The sequence below is a fragment of the Pygoscelis adeliae genome, unplaced genomic scaffold (genome assembly GCF_000699105.1).
Source record: "Pygoscelis adeliae isolate BGI_AS28 unplaced genomic scaffold, ASM69910v1 Scaffold120, whole genome shotgun sequence".
Classification (NCBI taxonomy): domain Eukaryota; kingdom Metazoa; phylum Chordata; class Aves; order Sphenisciformes; family Spheniscidae; genus Pygoscelis; species Pygoscelis adeliae.
Window position 1 is genome coordinate 8,392,368 of NW_008824032.1, and position 17,984 is coordinate 8,410,351.

The following is a 17,984-nucleotide window of genomic DNA, read 5'->3' on the forward strand; positions in this document are numbered from 1 at the left end:
CTATTTATTTCAGAGTAGGAACTGGCACAGTTGGCCCAAGTGACTATAAAGCTTAAGTGGCTTTGCCTGGTTATTATTGCAGCGCAGCATAGTTTCCACTGGATAGCTATGCTAAACTGATGCTACTTTAATGCAGAGATGTATATACAAATGGATAGACCCACTCAGAGACTTAATTTGACTGTACGTCCAAGTTTTTTAATCAGAGCTTATTCACTTATCTAAGCGTCAAGCCCCCCCTTCTCCCTAGTGCATACTTCTAGTCATTCTGTCATGCTAGGAAGAAAAAAACCTCTTTCCTCTCTTCCTTCCCACAGTATAATTACTACAGACTCTTGATTCTTCTCACATGTTGTGGTACTTGTGGTACTGGCCTTCCTTGGCCAGTTCTTTTGGGAAGAGAATTGTTTCTTTGCTGGGCTCTGGTGCTTGCTTCAGGGTACCATGGAAATTCAGGAGTATTCTTTGGCTTCCCAGAAATTCAATTCTGTTCTACTGGATTTGGAGGATTTGATTACAATAAGAGCCATGTCTGTGGAAAAGCAAGCAGACCTCGGAGGACATTTTTAAAAGCAGGAGCACCTTTGGAACAGTAACACAAGCTCTGATAGGGTGGGCATGGAAGAGGAGGAAAGAAGGGAGCCAGAGAGATCCATGACTATTGCAGCAGTAGGCCAGACAGATCTGAATCTTAGGACAGATTTCAACTATGCCATGCAGTGGCTTAACTCTGATCCCGCTGAAATTTGACTTCAAGGAGGGGGAGAAGACTTAGGCTTCTAATGATTGCTTTTATATCATCCTACTTTTCAGTTCGGTTCTGCTCAAGTGCTGGAGTGTATTCAGTGTACCCACAAATTACATGTAGGTGTATCTTGCTGCTACTGCTGACGATAAATTAATGAAATAACATACACTTCCTGTGCCTTGTGTGTGCCAAGTCTGCATTCAAATACAGATGAAAAATTAAATTTGTTTGGCTCAAACAGTTTTCACTGACGGCATAACTCATTCCTCTTGAGTTCCTGGATAAGCCGTAGCTGAAACTGTTTGTTCTGCTTTTACTGCCCGGTGCCTGAAAGCTGGGGTTAGAGCTTGTTCGCTTTAAATCAAAGCTGTGCTGAGACACACCGACAGCCAGGACGAAGGCAGTAGGGTGCCTCTTTCCCAATCCTCCCAGTTCAGCCGCACTTCAGAGGAGGTCTTTACAAAAGGAATAGACTTAGTTGCAGATGATATTGGAATTCCGTATGACGTTCAGTAATTACATTAAGATGGGTTTGTTTGTATTATTTTTTAAATTGTCTGATATTTGACAGTAGCCATATGTCTACATATCCTTCCTTTTTCATGTTGGAAAACAAAATACAAAATTGATGTCTTACAATATTGGTAATTGCAGTGAAAGCATATTATAAGATGAGAAACTGTCAACCCCTCTTTGTTGAAAGCATTATCTTCACAGCTAATTTACCTCAGCACTTTTCGAGGATCAAGAGAGCGTCACTCCAGTTAAACGGAGACTCCCCCCAGCTGACAGAAATGTTAGTTAGCATGGCAATTGCACCAATACCAAATACCAGCGTGATTTTAGAAGAAAGTGTGAAGCTTTTAATCCTGCCTATTGATTAGATAGGGTGACTGTCCGAGAAGGAAATGTGTGGAAACTTCCAGCTTAAGAATCTGTCTTTAAAAAGCGTTCAAAGCTTCTTGCAAGCTTATGTAGTAAATACAGGACCAGTTCTGATTTACAGTGTGATTAGTGGCATTACTCTGGAAGCATGAGTTGGCCATAAAAATGTTACAGATCAATTAAGTCCATGTTCCAACCCTGTAGGTTGCTGCTGGTTAAAAAAGAAAAATTCTCATAAATGAGAATTCATCATTACCAACATTCTGTAGCTGGATTAGTCTTTCATTGTTCTTGACTGGGAAATTACGTTTGATTAATATGTGAAGGTATTTGCTTTAATATGAAGGTATTAAGCATGCTTACCAACTTTTTCAGGTGGTGTTAGTGCTTTGAGGTGCCTCAGTTTAGGACATACTCCAAAGAGCATAGTTTTCAGAAGAATCAGAAAGGTACCATATCACTTTGGGGTGTATCAGGTTGGTACAAAGTATCAGCTGTTGCTTTTGAAAGAGTGGGCAGATGGAGGCACAATTTTTAAATTCCAGAATTTGTACTATGAGTGTACTAAAACAGATTCTTTGCAGCCTCAAATCTTACATCTTCTATGCTTACTTACTCCTACAGAAAATACCTTTTTATGACTTGCTGCTTCCAGTGTACTGAATACAAACTTTTTCTTTGATATTGCAAGTTTTCCAAAATACCAAAGTGATGTGAGAAACATCATCTGTATGTTTTGCCAAACAGATTGGCTTTGGCTACCCACATAAATTTTCTGGATCTTTTGATCAAATCCTCCACCCTGTTGCAAATTTGGAATTCATGCCAAATATAGCATCCAGCAGTGAGATAAATCTGAATTCTTTCCTGTGAGCTACAGTGGGGTTTTTTATTCTTATTTGTGATAAATCTTCTGTATATATTGTTATCAAAGCTGGTCAAATAATTTATTCCTCAAATAATTTGAAAATACTATTGTTGCTTTTTAATTCAACCAACTTAACATGCATTCTTAGAAAACTCTCTTACCAATACTGGTTACAAGTACTACTGCTTTTCATTTTGTAATTATTTGCAAATACATATTGCTAGCTTTTGTTATTATCCAAATTTTTAATAGTTGGGAAAATGTTATTTTTACTGGAAAATGACGTCTGGATATTGGAAAACAGTGGGTGAGCCCTGTCTGCTTTCTGAAGTCAGTGGGACTCTTTCCGAAATTTCCATTTAGTGTGTCTGGCAGAAATGGGCTTAAATGCATCATGCTGCTTCAGTCAAGATATTTCCAAAAACATTGCTGGCGAAATATTGTTGCTGATGGTTTTCATCAGGAATACTGGGTACAGCCAGATTACCTGTTACTTAAGAAAGCTTAATTCAAAAAGAAACAGGTGTAAAAAAAAAAAGTGTTCAGATTGTCGAGGGTTGGAAGTATCCTATAAGGGGGAATAAGAAAGCTTAGCCAGCATGGTCAGGCAAAACAAAAAGAGGGATATGATTGTAGTCTATAAATATATTAGAAAAAGAAGTGCTATTTAAGCTAAGGGAAATACTGACACAAGAATGGATGGGTATAATCTAACTGTGTACAGTTATTCCAGATTTTTGAACATTTCTAATTCTAAAAGAAATGAGAATCTATGACAACTTTCCACTAGGAGTACCAGGAGCAAAAAAACCACCAAAAAAACCCAACCCCCAAACCAAAAAACACTAATTGATTATAAGCAGAGCCTGAGCAGCATATGAAAAAGATTATGTGTCACGGTTGCCTGCAAAAACAAGGGACTGAACTCAATGACCCAAGAGTCCCTTCCAATCTGCTGTTCTTAATTAGATCTATGAGTATCATGGGAGCTCTTCTAGCCTCCAGCCTGTTCCTGCAAGAGGATCCTTTTATTTATGTAACTTCCCACTGAAATCCCTGCAAATCTGCAGATCCCCACTGACATGTAGGTGATATGGATTCTTGGATCAAATTCCAGGGAGGGTTCGTGATCCCTGAAGAAAATTCTGTATCCGGCTTCTGTTTTCCTTCTTGGTTTTGCATGCAGCTTCTGTTTCAATTCCCGAAACTCCCTTCTCTTCACTGTTTCATTTTCCTTGTGAAGATAAGTTTTCTTCTTGAAGAATGATTTAAATGCTAATAAATGATACATTTATAATTAAAATCCATATGGCTGGAAATACTTTTACATGCAGAATACCTGTTGCCAAGGTCTGAGTGCCCTTGTCATTGCAATCAGTGCAAGTGGACCATTCAGTGGTTTTCCTGTCCCTTGAACCAACACTATACCTTTCATCGCCACGGGTCAGGTCTTGTGCCATGAAACTTTAAACACATACTTCTCATAGGATCAGTGGGTAAATGTTAAGGTAGCCTAAGCTTCCAATATCCGTGGGGAAAAAAATTGTAGCGGGACCCTGTGGAAACAAAGTTCTTGATCTGGTGGCATCATAGAAAATCACACAGATTTTTCATGCCCTTTATGGGGCTCCATAATGCAGTAATTTCTGAGACTGGATCCTTATCTTACCACTTGTGATCAATTCAAAATACTCGCTAAAGTCTTTCCTTTGCACAGGATAATCTGGCTGTATCTGCCTCTGTTGCTTCACCTAAAACTTAGTGCAGCATGCTGAGGACTGAGCAGATTTGCAAGGGATGTCTGGAGTCTCTGATAGAAAGTCCTACTTGTAAATTATTATGATAAAGATCTTTCCTAGAAATTAAAGATTGTGTTGGAAGTTCTTACTTGCTATGATGACAGATGGGAATGGAATGATTCCCACTAATTTGGGATAGCTGGTAACAAAGCCTGACAACTTGAGTTATTGCTTTCTGTTGTTCAGTGATTCTCTTAACGTGCTATTTTCCCAGGGAAGTTCACCAATGACAATAACCCCAGCAATTCTTACTGTTTACTGGCTTGCTTTATGAAAGCCACGACCCCCAAAACTTCTGAAGCAATCCCAGGACCATTTGCTCATACCAGCAGCCATACCAGGTTCGACTGCTAGGCACCCTCTGCCAAGAAGGAAGTACAGTACCAGGGCCTGAAAGGAAGACAAGCCAGCATCAAATGCCAAATAAAGATGACTGAAATTTTCTTCTCTCTCCGTCCTGAGAGGAAAGGATTGGGTTCTGGCATTTTCCTGTGGCAGTGTTTTATCTTTGACTTTGTACTGAAAGTAGTGTATTTCTTCATATTCTGGACACTGTAATCAATAATCTTAGAATTTTATTACATTTTTAAAAATACATTATTGAAGCAACCTCTGCCTTTGACATGGTTTGTGCCATCATTAAAAGGTTGTTAAATTCAATCCTGACTATTAAACCAATGAAAAATCCATAATACCACTATTCCACTCTGCACTGCAGAAGGTAGCTGGGTCTCTTGTCTCTGGGGGTCTAAGGCACAACCACTAACCTGTGACAAGCACAGACCAAGAACAAGCTTGCAAGAAAAAAGCTGCAGTTCCAAGAGGTTTCTTTGGCCATAGGTTTGCAAACCTCTTGCAAATGCCTCTCTACTCAGAACCTTGTAGCCTGTGAATGGAAAAGAAAGTGAGAAATTTTATCCAAAGTGAGTCAGCCTGGAACTCCTGCTGCCTTCTAGCTGTAAAGTGGAAGCTGAAGTGTCTTTCATTATCATGTGGCACCTGACATGCTGCTCTTCTACTTGACCTTTTTTCTCGATATTGTTTGTACAGGTGACAACCTGCAATTTCTCAGTACATTACAAGCAGCAGCAATTGCAAATGACTTAAATTTAGGCGTTTAAATGTTTTAGAAATGCAAACTGTCTTCATTTTCTAGTAAGTAGAAGAACTGAACTCATAAATATCAGATCACCTTTGTTCATGCAGAGAACGTAGGCAAAGGCAAGACTGTCTACTTGTGAGAGGTGTCAGGACAGCCTCCTTGCTTTATGTTGTTCATGCTCTTATTTACCATTTAAAAACACTCTATATTCTGTACTGCTGTTACTTTATCTTCAGGGGACTGTCAGGAGATTTAAGTAGTTAATCTTTTTTAACAGCATAGGGAAATGGAAAATACAGTATATGCATTAAATACTGTCATTCGGTCTGGAGGATATGTCAGTGGCTATTTTGGGCAATTTGATTTTCCTTCATTTTGTCTTTATAGATATATACTAGCTCTGCCTTGGTCCCTTTGCCAGTGCAAGTAATTTTGAATTTCACTGAACAATTTTCTGCTTTGTTTCTTCACATTTAAGATAGCAAGTGTTTTGTGTCTGTGGGAGTCCTAGATTCCAAAATTTTCTGGCTCTTTTTCTCTTCCTTTTGACTTGCAGGATATATTCATTGAAACGAAGGTTTGGAGGAATTAAAGTCTGCCTATATAAGGAAATGCATGCAAACCCATAATGGAAACATAAAGCATAACCATTTGTCAAAAAAATCAAATCTGTTGTCTTGGAAGGCACTTGTGAGTTTACTTCTTTTGGCCTTAGAGTCTACTTCTCTCAGAGGTCACAAAGCTTTATTATTTGATGGAATTGGGTGATTCTGACATATTTTGATTTGGACAATCTGAAATGAGCAGTTAAAATCATTAGCTGCACTTTCATCTCTTAGGTTGGCATCCTAAGCAGTCTTAGGTTGACATCCTTAAGGGATGAAATTGCTACTCTTCTCCTTTTGCTTTCTCTATGTTATCATTGCATTGCTTGTAGGATGTTCAACCTATTTAAAACACTTTGAGGAGGATAGTAACTTTGATTACAAAGTCCTCAGTAAGCAAGAAGTCAACTTTACTTCAGCATCCCTACATTCTTACACAGGGGCTTAACATTATAGTGGTTAAAAGATTCTGAATATCCATGTAGAACCATCTTGAGTCTCGAGTTGAAGGTAAAGGGAGGCAATCGGGGTGTTCTCTTCCTGTATTATTTCCTTTTTGGGAAAAAGCCTATTAATTTAATCTGTGAGTTATTCAAGCTGCTTGCAAACATATTAATAGTTCCTGAACATCTTTGCTACTGTTTCTCTTGAGCTGAGGCCGAATTTATTCGCCAATTAACATAAACTTTTATTTTGTGAACCACCTTATGAACAATACAAAATAAAGGGTGGGGGATTTAAAATGATTTCCTATAACTTGTACAGGTAGCATAATCTTCTGAGAATGTCACAAAATGTTAATTCCAATTTAAGCTGGTAAGCTTATTAGGTAAAGATTGTTACCCCTATTTCACTGGTATGGAAAACCACACCAAAGAGACTGTACCGCTATCTGTTCAATCTGTTCAATTCCAAACTTTTTAGACTGATATTCAGAAGCACTGAAGAGTGACATCTCTGGTTAAAGTTGGTATTCACAATGATGAACACCTTATGCTTATCAGTCCCAAAATTTTAGAATTATTTACATTCTGGCTATCCCTATGTTTGGGTCTCAAAGCAAGCCATTTTACATTGCCTTGTAATCCAAAGGGCTGTGTACCTACCCTTTGAGGATCCACACACCTTCTCTTGGTGGTACTGAACACAGGGACTAAGATGTCTCAAAGTGGGACCCCCAAAATGAATGAACACATTTTGGGAAAAGGAAAGACATTAAATGACTTACATTAGGGTTCACTGTAATTATGGTTAGAATTAAGATAGCAAATCAGGAAATTGTCAGTCCTTATATTGTGATTGCCGTAATTCCTTTCCCCACATGAAGCCAAATAGAATCTCTGTCAGCAAAGCCTTTCGTAGGTACATGTTTTGTATCTGAGGCTGACAGCATGTGTTTAAAGCACGTCAGAAATGTGTTGTCTGATCTGCTTTCTCTGCATGATCCAAAACGTGCCGGCAATATTCTTCAGGTTAGATATGTCAAAACAAATAATGATGCTGACCAAAACCAGAATTCTGTACTTAGAGTCAAATAAAAAGAAGCCAAAAATCCCACATAAGAATAGACTTTCAGCTGTTGATCTGTTTTGCTTTGCAGCCATTATGCCATCCCTACTGCGAGACAAGGTAGGCAATGGTCTATCAAATAGTAGTACCAGAAAAAGTCAGAGCGCTGCACAGAGATTTATAAGAATTACTGATAAAATGTTGACTTACTTGGTATTTCTGTGGATGCATTCCTAAGCAAGAAATGTGGATTTGGGGTGATAGGCTGCTGTAGGAAATGATGGGAGAAAGAATATTCTTTTTTTTTTTTTTTTAGATGACTTGCTTTATACTGTTCTGTATTTTTTTTGAGAGGCAAGGAAAAAAAACAAATTATGGTAGACACAGCACAATTTTTGAAGGGTGTATGCATTTCAGACTGGGACTGGCTTCCGTCCAGCCTGTTCAGAGCACGAGCAGAATGACACTGCACCCACTGTGGTAGACATGTTCTGTGTGGTGGTTTTAAGTATGTATACATTTGTGTTATGTGAGGATGAAAGTCTTGGCAAATATTCTTGTTTGCATCTTCCACTGCATAAATAATTTTGACAACTTTGTTGCATAAATCAGGATTGACTTCACATATACAGTCCTTGAACACTTTTCAAATGTTTTCATGCAAATCTCTTCGATTTCACAACCTGTTTATGATGATCTCTTATGAAGCCATTTGGCTCTAGTGAAAGCTTCAGTCAGTGTCTGTAGACATAACGTATCTCTTCAGTATTGGAGAACAGCAGTAAGACTTACCAGCAGCACTACTGCAGCTTCTGCAAATGAAGTATCCTTTATACCATCACACTGTTACTAAGGATAAGGGTGCATCTTCAAACCAGAGAAAAACTGCAGGAATTTGATTAAATGGATCTGTACAAAGGAAATCTGCCTATGATGTATCACTACATCAGATGTTTTGCTGTATGTGATTTTAAACTGAATGCCATTTTCCTGCACGTGTGAGTTTGTTGCAGCTGTCACTTAAAAATCTTTTATAGATGGAAAACTGCAGACAGCTGTACGTACCTTGGCTACAACATCTCTGCTGTAGTGTCATCTCAGTAGGGCCTCAGATTTTCCCAAACTTCTGCTGTTTGTGGCTAGGTGGAGAAGGAAAAACTTTTCTCTGCTTAGCTATGAATCCATTTGATAAGGTTCAGCCTAAGTAACCAAATCACTTCTGAGAATGAAAGAAAACAAATTTTCCATTATTAAAGAAAAAGTTTGCAGTCTTTTTGAACAGCTGTACTGCTGAGGTGGGTGTGGGTAGAATGTTGAAGTCTGGTGGGAAAGTTGCCAGAAAGGGCTTTGTGTGTTTGAATGTGCTTAGAAAAAGAGCTCTGAATTATTTGATTTTTTTTGGGGGGGTGGGGTGGGGTGGTGGCATGAAGAATAATATTCTGAATAGGTGGTTTTCCTCATAAGCTAAACGCTGTCACTTTGGCATGATTCAGGTCTGTGAACAGTGCAAAGCTAACCTGCCTTTGAGGGAAAAACAGAGGCTGTTCTCTTTCTGGACTCATGATGCCTTCAGGAGGAGCCTAACACATGAAGAGAAGCTCCACAGAAACTCTCCTTCACCCCATTGTTGCACATGGGACTTACACACAGTACAAGAGCCTGCTCTCTGCCCTTTTAATGGTAGGGCAAGCTTCCATGAAAAAGACTTAGGAAACTGCTGTTGTACTTTCCTGAGCTTGGAGAGAAAAATGCTTTTTATCCTTTGGCCGAGCCCTAGGGGAGACAGTTCTTCTTACTTCCCCCCCCATTGCCTCATCCTACAGAATAAGTAGGAATATTGAAGCAAGGATTAATACTTCCTTCTGAGATTCTTCTTAGGATTTAATGACAATCATGAATGACTACAACATGTTATGGCATTAAATTTTTGCCTCTGCACCTCTATAGCACAGTGTACCAGCTATTGAACCTTGAATACATCTTCATGTAGCATTTACCTATCCTCTGTTGGCCTTCCCTCCTGTCACCCATTGAGAGTGACATTAAATCTCCCAGAGGAACATATATGGTGATGCTCCTCTGAGCTCTCTAGTAACTTGGGATAGCAAAGACACTTCAAGGTGTGTGGGGATGGGGGTGGCTGCTTAATACCAGAGTTATTTCTACTGCATTTCGCACAACTTACAGTTTGAGTTATGATGCATAAATGAGTGAATTAATATGTTTCTGGGTCCTTCTAGGGTCAGTTTTTTGAAGTCATACATTTATGTTTGGAAGAGTGATTCTCTTGGACTCCAGAACTTTAATGTCAAAAGATGTCTTTAATAAAGTAATTTAATATCAGAGTCATAGGGCTTGTTTACATGGGGAAGTTGACCAGCATTGCTACAGCAGAATAGCTTTACTTCAGTGTAACTCCCCCATGTGGACATTGTGCTCTGGAATAAAACTGACTTCATTTTGAAATAATTACTCTTACTAATTGTTCCAGAATAGAGTGTCCACAGGAGGGAGTTATGCAGAAATAGCTATAACGGAATAGTTACAGCGAAGCTCATTAAATTCACTGGGTAGGATGCCTTGTGCAAGGGTGTCACAAGATTTACAAGCGTAAAAATGCAGAGTTACAGTCAACTCTGCTCTCTTCGACAAACTGGGTTGCAAGTTAGCTGTTTCTCCTATACAAAGATTTGTAGTTTCCACAGTGGTCTGGGAAACTGCAGCAATTTTGCTTTGATAGTGTTCTCCAAATAACTCAGTAAATTTAATATAAAATACAGCTTTGTCTTCTCCCTCCCTCCCCCCCCATTTGTTTCCACTTTCTAAATCGGATTTACTTTTGAACATGTAATTCTTGGGTGAAAAATAAGCTTTTCTTTTTCTCACTGTGTTACCTGACCTGCTGGTATTTGTCAGTTCACTTGACCCTTCATGCCTCTCATTACCTTTGAGTTAAAGAATACCTTCCTGAAAGATCTATTCACCCCGGTCACCATATGGTCAGCCTTTACCACTAAAAGGGCGGCAGGATGTGTGTTTTGGGTTTGTGTTTTTTTTTTCCCCATAAGGGCAGAGCTATTTGCTGATACCACATTCTCTGTTTTCTAAAATGTATTTCAGACATTGCTGATAGCTGCCTGAATTTCAAATGGCTGGAAAAAAAAACCTAGAGATGCTAAATAAAAGTAAAATTGTAACTTCTCCCATAAACCCTGCAGTTACAAAATATGTTTTGTGACTTTTCAGAAATCCTAAGGAATTGAGGTTTTGTGCAGTTTTGTGCAAGCTGCTCTGAACAGAACAGAGTTCTATGTTTTAGCTGTAGCTCTGCTAAAGAATCAGTATGTGGCCTTAGTGGAATCTCTTACGTGTCACCATTTGCTCTCTCTATGCACATAGACATGCTATAAGGCACATCTTACAGATGAAACCATCAGGTAACAGGTGCCATGCCACTGCAAGTGCTAAACATTACTTTTTATCGCTAAACTTGCAAGTTCTTAAAGTAATCATTCAGGGAAGTGGCTTAAGAATGGGAGCAAAGGTCCTGAAACTCTGATAACCTCTCTGTGATATGTTGTGGGCAGTAACGAGCTTACTCTTCCAGTTCTTCAAGACAGTTCAAAGTTAGGTGGTTGCATTGCCATAGAGATGAATCCGAGTTAACATGCCTCATTTTCCAAGATGTTGCACTGTCCTAACACAGTCACTCATGGTGCACAGTAACCTGGCTACCTCTAGGAGTGCTGGCATAGCGGGTGTGCAGGCAGCCAGAATATACAGTATAGACGTTAAATACAAAGGTTCCTGCGTGAGGATTGCAAGGGATTTAAAATAGTCACCCTCACTAAACCTTTTAATTGGGTTTCCAACTTGCAGAAAAGTACTCCTAGCCAGTGTATTGGGAAGGAAGGAGTGAGTGGAGAAGAGGTCTGAAAGTGAAGGAAAAGTTTAACTACAGTTAAAATCAAAGTTAACCCAGTAAAATGAGGTCAGCTGGCTCACTGTTCTGAGTATAGCAACATGGATGTTTCAAAATGGTGACGACTGCTAGTATAGAATAAAAGAACCTGCACTAAATCTAGTGAGAGGGAGTCTCGTGAAAAGGACAGAACATACCAAGGTTGAATGAAGTTCTCGTGGAATTACAGAAAACCAGCTAAACCAGATGGTTCCTTTCCCTTCCCTCAACAAATAGCCTGTCCCTCTACCTGTGCTATTTCCAATGAACAGAAAAATCAGTGGAATCCTCTCCACTCTGCAACAGTTCTTTACATATTGAAATATTGCTGTTCCTTCTCCCTTTGGTTTTCTCTTCACTGGAGAAAACAGTTTCAGCTTACTCAGTTTTTCCTCATAGGTCTTACTGTGTACATCTCCACTTGTTCTTGTTGCTCTCCTTCAGACTGTTTCCAGCAAGTTCGTATCTCATTCATGCACTGCACTTGAGGCTTTCCCTGTACCTTCACCTAGAGGCTGAAGGGCTACTTCATGTATTCTAAGTACTTTATATATTCTGGTATGGTTTTTATTTGCACTAGTTTTAATGTGAGGAAAGAGAAGCGAGTGCTGTTGCAAATAAACCAAACTTATTAATTCAAATTCAGACTAAGACTCAAAGTGAAAGGGGGGAAATGGGCTAGACCTGGGCTGCTGCTGAGCTCAGCAGGGAGCTCAACAGGGAATAAGGAGTGATTTCCTCCCACAGAAGTAATGTAAGAGGCGAACCAGGAAAATGACAAAAGAAAGAGCTGCAAAGAAAAAGTGAGATTCTCTCAGCTAAAGGCAACAGAAAGATCAAGCAGCTTTACATTAAAAAGGTTGTGCCTTGCTGTTAGAGCTACAATTCAGTTGTTTCCTCTAACATGAGACCCGTATGCATCATACAACTGTTAATTCAGACAGGCTGTTTCTAACTTGGATTAGAATGTAGTAGAGGCATGCAATCCCCATCTGCATCTAGAGAGTGACTGTACCATGACTCCTTGTATTCAGATCAGGTTAACTGGAGGCAATCTCTCTAAAGTATCACCGTTTAACTGTGCAAATGATTAATAAACTTGTTTTGGCTGGCTTGACGTGGAAAGAATCAGAGTAGAGTGAGGATTAAAGAGGGAGCTGAAGAAGATCAAGGGAACCAAGAGGTCAAAAGGACTTATTTTTCTTTTCTGTTATGGAAGGTATATTCACTTTGCCATGACATACGTTTGCATTTTAGCTGAAAAGGGGCCCCTGTATTATCCATGCTACAACTTTAGCAAAGCTCTTCAAATGTTATGCTATAGGGTCACTGTGGGTACTTTTGTCCAGCACGCTCTTTCCAAGGGTTTATTGTGGCAGCTACTTTCCTTCAAAACAGCATCTTGGAAAATATGAAGAAAGTATTAAAAAATAAAAGCTATAGAAGGAGCTCAGGTAGAGCAGAGAAATCTCTTAATATGGCCATGAAGTGCTGATCTGTTAACAACTGAGGCTTTGAGCACTGAAAACTTTTAATGCCCTTACTTCTAATCTAGTGCAATGCCTCTGTGGGAAGTGAACTCTTAAATCTGCACTTAATTCTGACAAGTTGTACTGAGGCATTGAAGAGATTTTTGTAAAGTAGTATGTCAGACAGATCTGTTTCTTCGCCCTGGTTATTGAGTTACTGAATTCTGAAATCAGTTGTCTACGTGTCCAGTGATATGATACTTTTCAGTCACTGGATAATTACCTCTGCAGAAAGAGAACAGAACATTATCCCTGTGCTTCTGTGTGTCCTCATTTCTCAGCAGATTTGTAGAAGACTAAAGCCATTAGCAGGAGTACAGTGAAGCCCACTGAAGTGGGTCACCCAGGGCACTGCCGACTGCCTTGTTTCCAACACGTGGCATTGCAGCAGTGTGAAGAATTCCCTGAGGGAATATTTACTTGAGATTGATTAGCTGGTAACTGTAACTGTTAAACCAATATACACTTAACATTGTTCTTCATTAAACTGAGAGGCAGGATGTTCCTTGAATGGAAGAATGTTTCTTCTAAATTAAAAGAAATTGTAAATCATACCAACTGCTTGCCTGCTAGACTCCAACAGCTGCTGTGCTGGAAGTGGGGGGGTTCAGTGGGAAGAGTTTTTGAACAGCACTCAGGTGGTCAGAATAGTCTCCAAGGTCCTGTCCTGCAGTACTGCACTGCAGTTGTTTCAGTAGCAGCAACCCATGTTAAAAGGTGTCTGGATATTAAGAAGAGGACAGTGGGCACACCATTCATCTGTGTCTCCTTGGACGTGGATCCTGGCTGACATACAGAGGATCCCTGGGGTTTTTTTTCCCCGCTCCCTGTGCAACTCAAAAAGCAGTCAGCCCTGTGCTTCCTCAGGCCTCTCACCCCCCGGCTTGTGATCTTCTCTAAATATCCCAGTCCAACGTGATAACCTGGGACATCTGATTTGGTAGTTATAAACCGGATTGCAACTGTGCTCAATTAAAAGCTCCAATGTGAAGCTGTCCTCAAAGGGCTGCAAGATCTGATCAAGGGGGTAAAGATTGGTTTTTCTATCCTCTTAGCTTGGCATGTGAAGCTGTTTCTTAAAGAATTTAAACTATGTAATTGAGGCTCTTTGCTTTGTTTTGTATTTTTCTTGAAACAGGACTAATATGGAAATTTAAAGATCTAAGTGGTCCCTTCTGAAAGTTCCTAACATTGCTATCAGTATCATTCCTTTTTATAAACAGAACTGTTACAGTTCTAAGAAATAAAGTATTCAAAGAATGCACTCATAAAAGATTACGCATACAATGGAATTTTTTAGCCTCAATGGGAACAGAAGGCTTTGTGAGAAGTGTTTGTGTGCAATGAACATAATGTTTAAATCAGTTTTTAAGCCATTGCTAATGAAACACCACCCTTTGAATAAGGGGCTACAAGGCATGTGTCTTAACAGATGCACAACTTATCAGTTCCTGCCCAGCATATCGAGGCCCTAGGGGTTTAGAGTGTGAAACAACTGTTCAAAAAGAACCATGCTAGAAGTGGAGGGGAGCAGGGAAACAGCCTGAAATGCAGCTTGGAGTGATGTGAGATTTATTCCCTTAGGTCATGTTTTCCGTCGTTTCATCATATGATTTGGCAATTCTGCAGAGCTGGTGTTAAATACATCACACGGGAGTGCGACAGAGATGCTTCTGAGCCTTGGGTGAGTGACAGACCTCACAGAAAAGTAGTTACATGACAGTTCCTACCTGTTCCACTTTTGTAGTCCAGCTTTTGTTTCTGTTGTGGTCTCCAGTCTGTTTCTCCAATCATGTAACTGATCTGACCACACCTTCAGGGGTTTCCTTTAAGGGGGCATGCCTGATGACACTGCCCCTACTAAGATTTTTTCAATCAGTGGGGAGACTGGGGGCATCCTTCAGCTGCATCCTCCCTTCACATACATTATCTGCTGCTAGAAGACAGCTTCTAGCACACAACTCAACCCCAGCGTTGCTCAAACTTAGCAATACAGAAATACAGTTTAGGATGAATTGGTTATTCTGAAGGGTTTGGTGAATGGTTCAGATGGGTACATACCTTCCAGCCTATGAGTTGCTTCCAAAACATTTCCTCAGAGGGCTGTGAAAGTTTGTTTCTTGAGTCTGCTATAAGGTTCATTGCCAGACAGTATGGGTTCTTGGTCTTGACTGGATAACTCTCAAGCTTAAAATGAATTTTCAGCATGGGTATGCGAATGTTTCCATTGCAGATAGATCTTCTCACAAACATCTACAAAACCTTGTCATCACAAACGTTCTCTTGCACACATTGGTTCTTACGAACTTTCATGAATTACAAGCAAAATGAAACACGCGAAGAAAAGCCACTAAGTAAATTTAGTAGTTCCTTATTCAAGTGAATGTTTAGATTGACTGTTGCACAATAGTTGCCCAGAACTACATGGAGCTGAGTATCTCTGGTATGAATTTATCTCTGGAATTTCCACTGGTTAGCACAGTTTGTTACATACTCATTTCAGCAAGGATAACCCACTAGAAAATAAGCCACTGGGAAATACTGCATCTGGCTAGACCTTTCTTTGGTCTTTTTTTTTTTTTTTTGGTGGTGTTTTTGTTTAACTGTCACTGCATCTGGTGAGCACAGTCAGACTGGGGAGACAAAAAAACCCTAAAAGCATAGAGAGCAAGTGAGAAGTTCCTGGAATGTTACAAGCTGCTGCGCCACTGGGAATGGTAAGGCAGGTAGGCAGAAAGCTCCTCTCTCCAAAGCTGACACTACAGTGGGAAAATTTGATACTTATTGGGTAGTGAATTGACTGAAGCCATAACTTTGAAGTAAACGTACAGTTGCAAACAAATACTGAATATTCTGCTCTTCTTAATTGATTCCTCTTCCCCTTAATTCTTATACCCTATGCTTTTTAAGATATGCTTTCTGAACTGTATTCTTTGAAATCTCATGGTCCAGATAGCCTTATGTTTTGTAGACCTAAGGGCTACTGTACATTTTAAAACTACTTCGATTGTTTTTATTTTAAAGTGATGGTCCCACTTAGACAATAAAACAGATTATTGTCTAATTACAGTTTACAGATGCCACTTGGGATGAAGCAAGCATTAAAAAGAGAGAAATTATGTCATTCTTCCACCAGCAACAAAGCTAGAGCTGTCCTGAATCCTCGGAGAAAGCAAAGCCTGGTTCCCATGCTGTCCTGTGCACCATGTTTCCCAAAGAATGCTGTCTTCTGGCACATACAACTCCTTCAGCCTGCAAATGTATAAGCTGTTGTCTAAAACAAGAGGATGCATTGTCCTTAGAAAGAGCAGCAAAGCCCAAACCATGAGAATAGAAAACCTCTACCCTCATCCTTCACACATGGACTTACGCCATGATCAGGATTGCATAAGCAAAGTGCATCTTTTTCTAGTCTTCCTTTTCCTCTCCCTTAGAACTGTGCTCTCTGAGAGCTTTTCAAAAGGGGGAAAAAAAACAAGCCAAAACTTAAGGGAGGTGTTGAGGGGGTCTAATTTGTATTGACCATGTCTAACCTTTCCTCACCCACCCCTCAAAGGCCTGACCAGGGTGAGAATTAGCCTTAAAATTTACTCATTTCTGGCTGGATCAATGGTTTAGGGCCTGATTCCCAGACCAAATGAAAGGCTTTCCTCAATTGATCCTGATAAATGAATTCATTAAAGAAGGTTACCTCTCCTGACAGTTTAGGTATTCTTAATACGACTATGTTGCATGGTAAGCAACAATTTTTGCTTCATACAGACAAAAGCAATGTTAAAAAGATTAAAACATTACTCATTCCAGTCAAAGTTGAACATGGGGAAAAAGAGAGGAGATAAACAAAGCAGTAATCCATGCAAACATACCTGCAGGTTTCTGTAAAGTTAGAACTTGGGGGGACCGATCCTCTTGTTACAAGTGCAAACTGAATAGATCCAGTGAAGTCTGTAGAGCTCTTGTGGTGTAAACAAGTGCAGTTACTTGGTCAAGCGTTGTTCCTCATCCCCCCTCCACCCAAGTGTTAGTAGCTGTTTCAGTGACCAAAAGAAAAATGTTCTGGTTTTTAACCCAAACGTGCATTTTTTGCCTAATGTTTTAAAAACCGTAACCGAGTTACAATGTTTTTGGGGTGTATCTGCATAGTGAGGGTAGCTCCACCCAGACTCCCAAGCCACAGGGGCTGCTGCCAGCTCAGACCGGCAACCATTTTGAGGCATGGCTTGTGCTCTGCTAGCTCGGGCACCCATCCTATGCTGGTGTGTCTGAGCAGCTGCTAGTGCAGCGCACGTCCAGGGACCTGGAAACACAGGCAGAGAAAATTCACACTTGTCTGCACCTGAGTGCGTAAATGTCCCCTCTGATGCTTTAACAGCCTCAAAATGTTCGGGTTTTAGTGGAGCATAGCAGCTCATCATGAATAGCTTGCAACTGCTTTTAGGGCAATCAAAGCACGCCGACTTAATTGTCACTGAACATCATCACCTGCAGACAGGCTCGCCAGCTTATCAACTGCAGTTGGCCGCGAAGGGCTGTAGCAAGGAGGCTGTGCTCTGTGGAGTGCGATGCACAGTGCTGCAGAGCTAACCGACCGCCTTTGAATGGAAACCTTTCATTTAAGTAGGCGCGGTAGTACACCCCTTAGCGCCGCACCGGAGTAACAGCTGGGAGCAGAGGAGTTGCAGGGGAAGGCCGGCTGGGCTGGCCCAGAAACCGCTGTCAGGCCAGCGGCTCACAAACCTCCGGTGCCACCCAGCGCAGGCTGGGTCACCAGTGGGGTTCAAGGAGACTTTTGCGCCGGCAGTTCATGCCTGTCCATAAGAACTGCGCTGACGTAGGGGGGGTGGTATGACACGCGGAAACAAACTTCACAACTCAAAAGTTATAAAGCAGGTAGGTTTATTCCGGCGCCGGGTGCAAGGGGGATAGCTCCTCCTAGCTTGCAACCTATGGCTAGATAGCCGTTCGATTCACACACAAA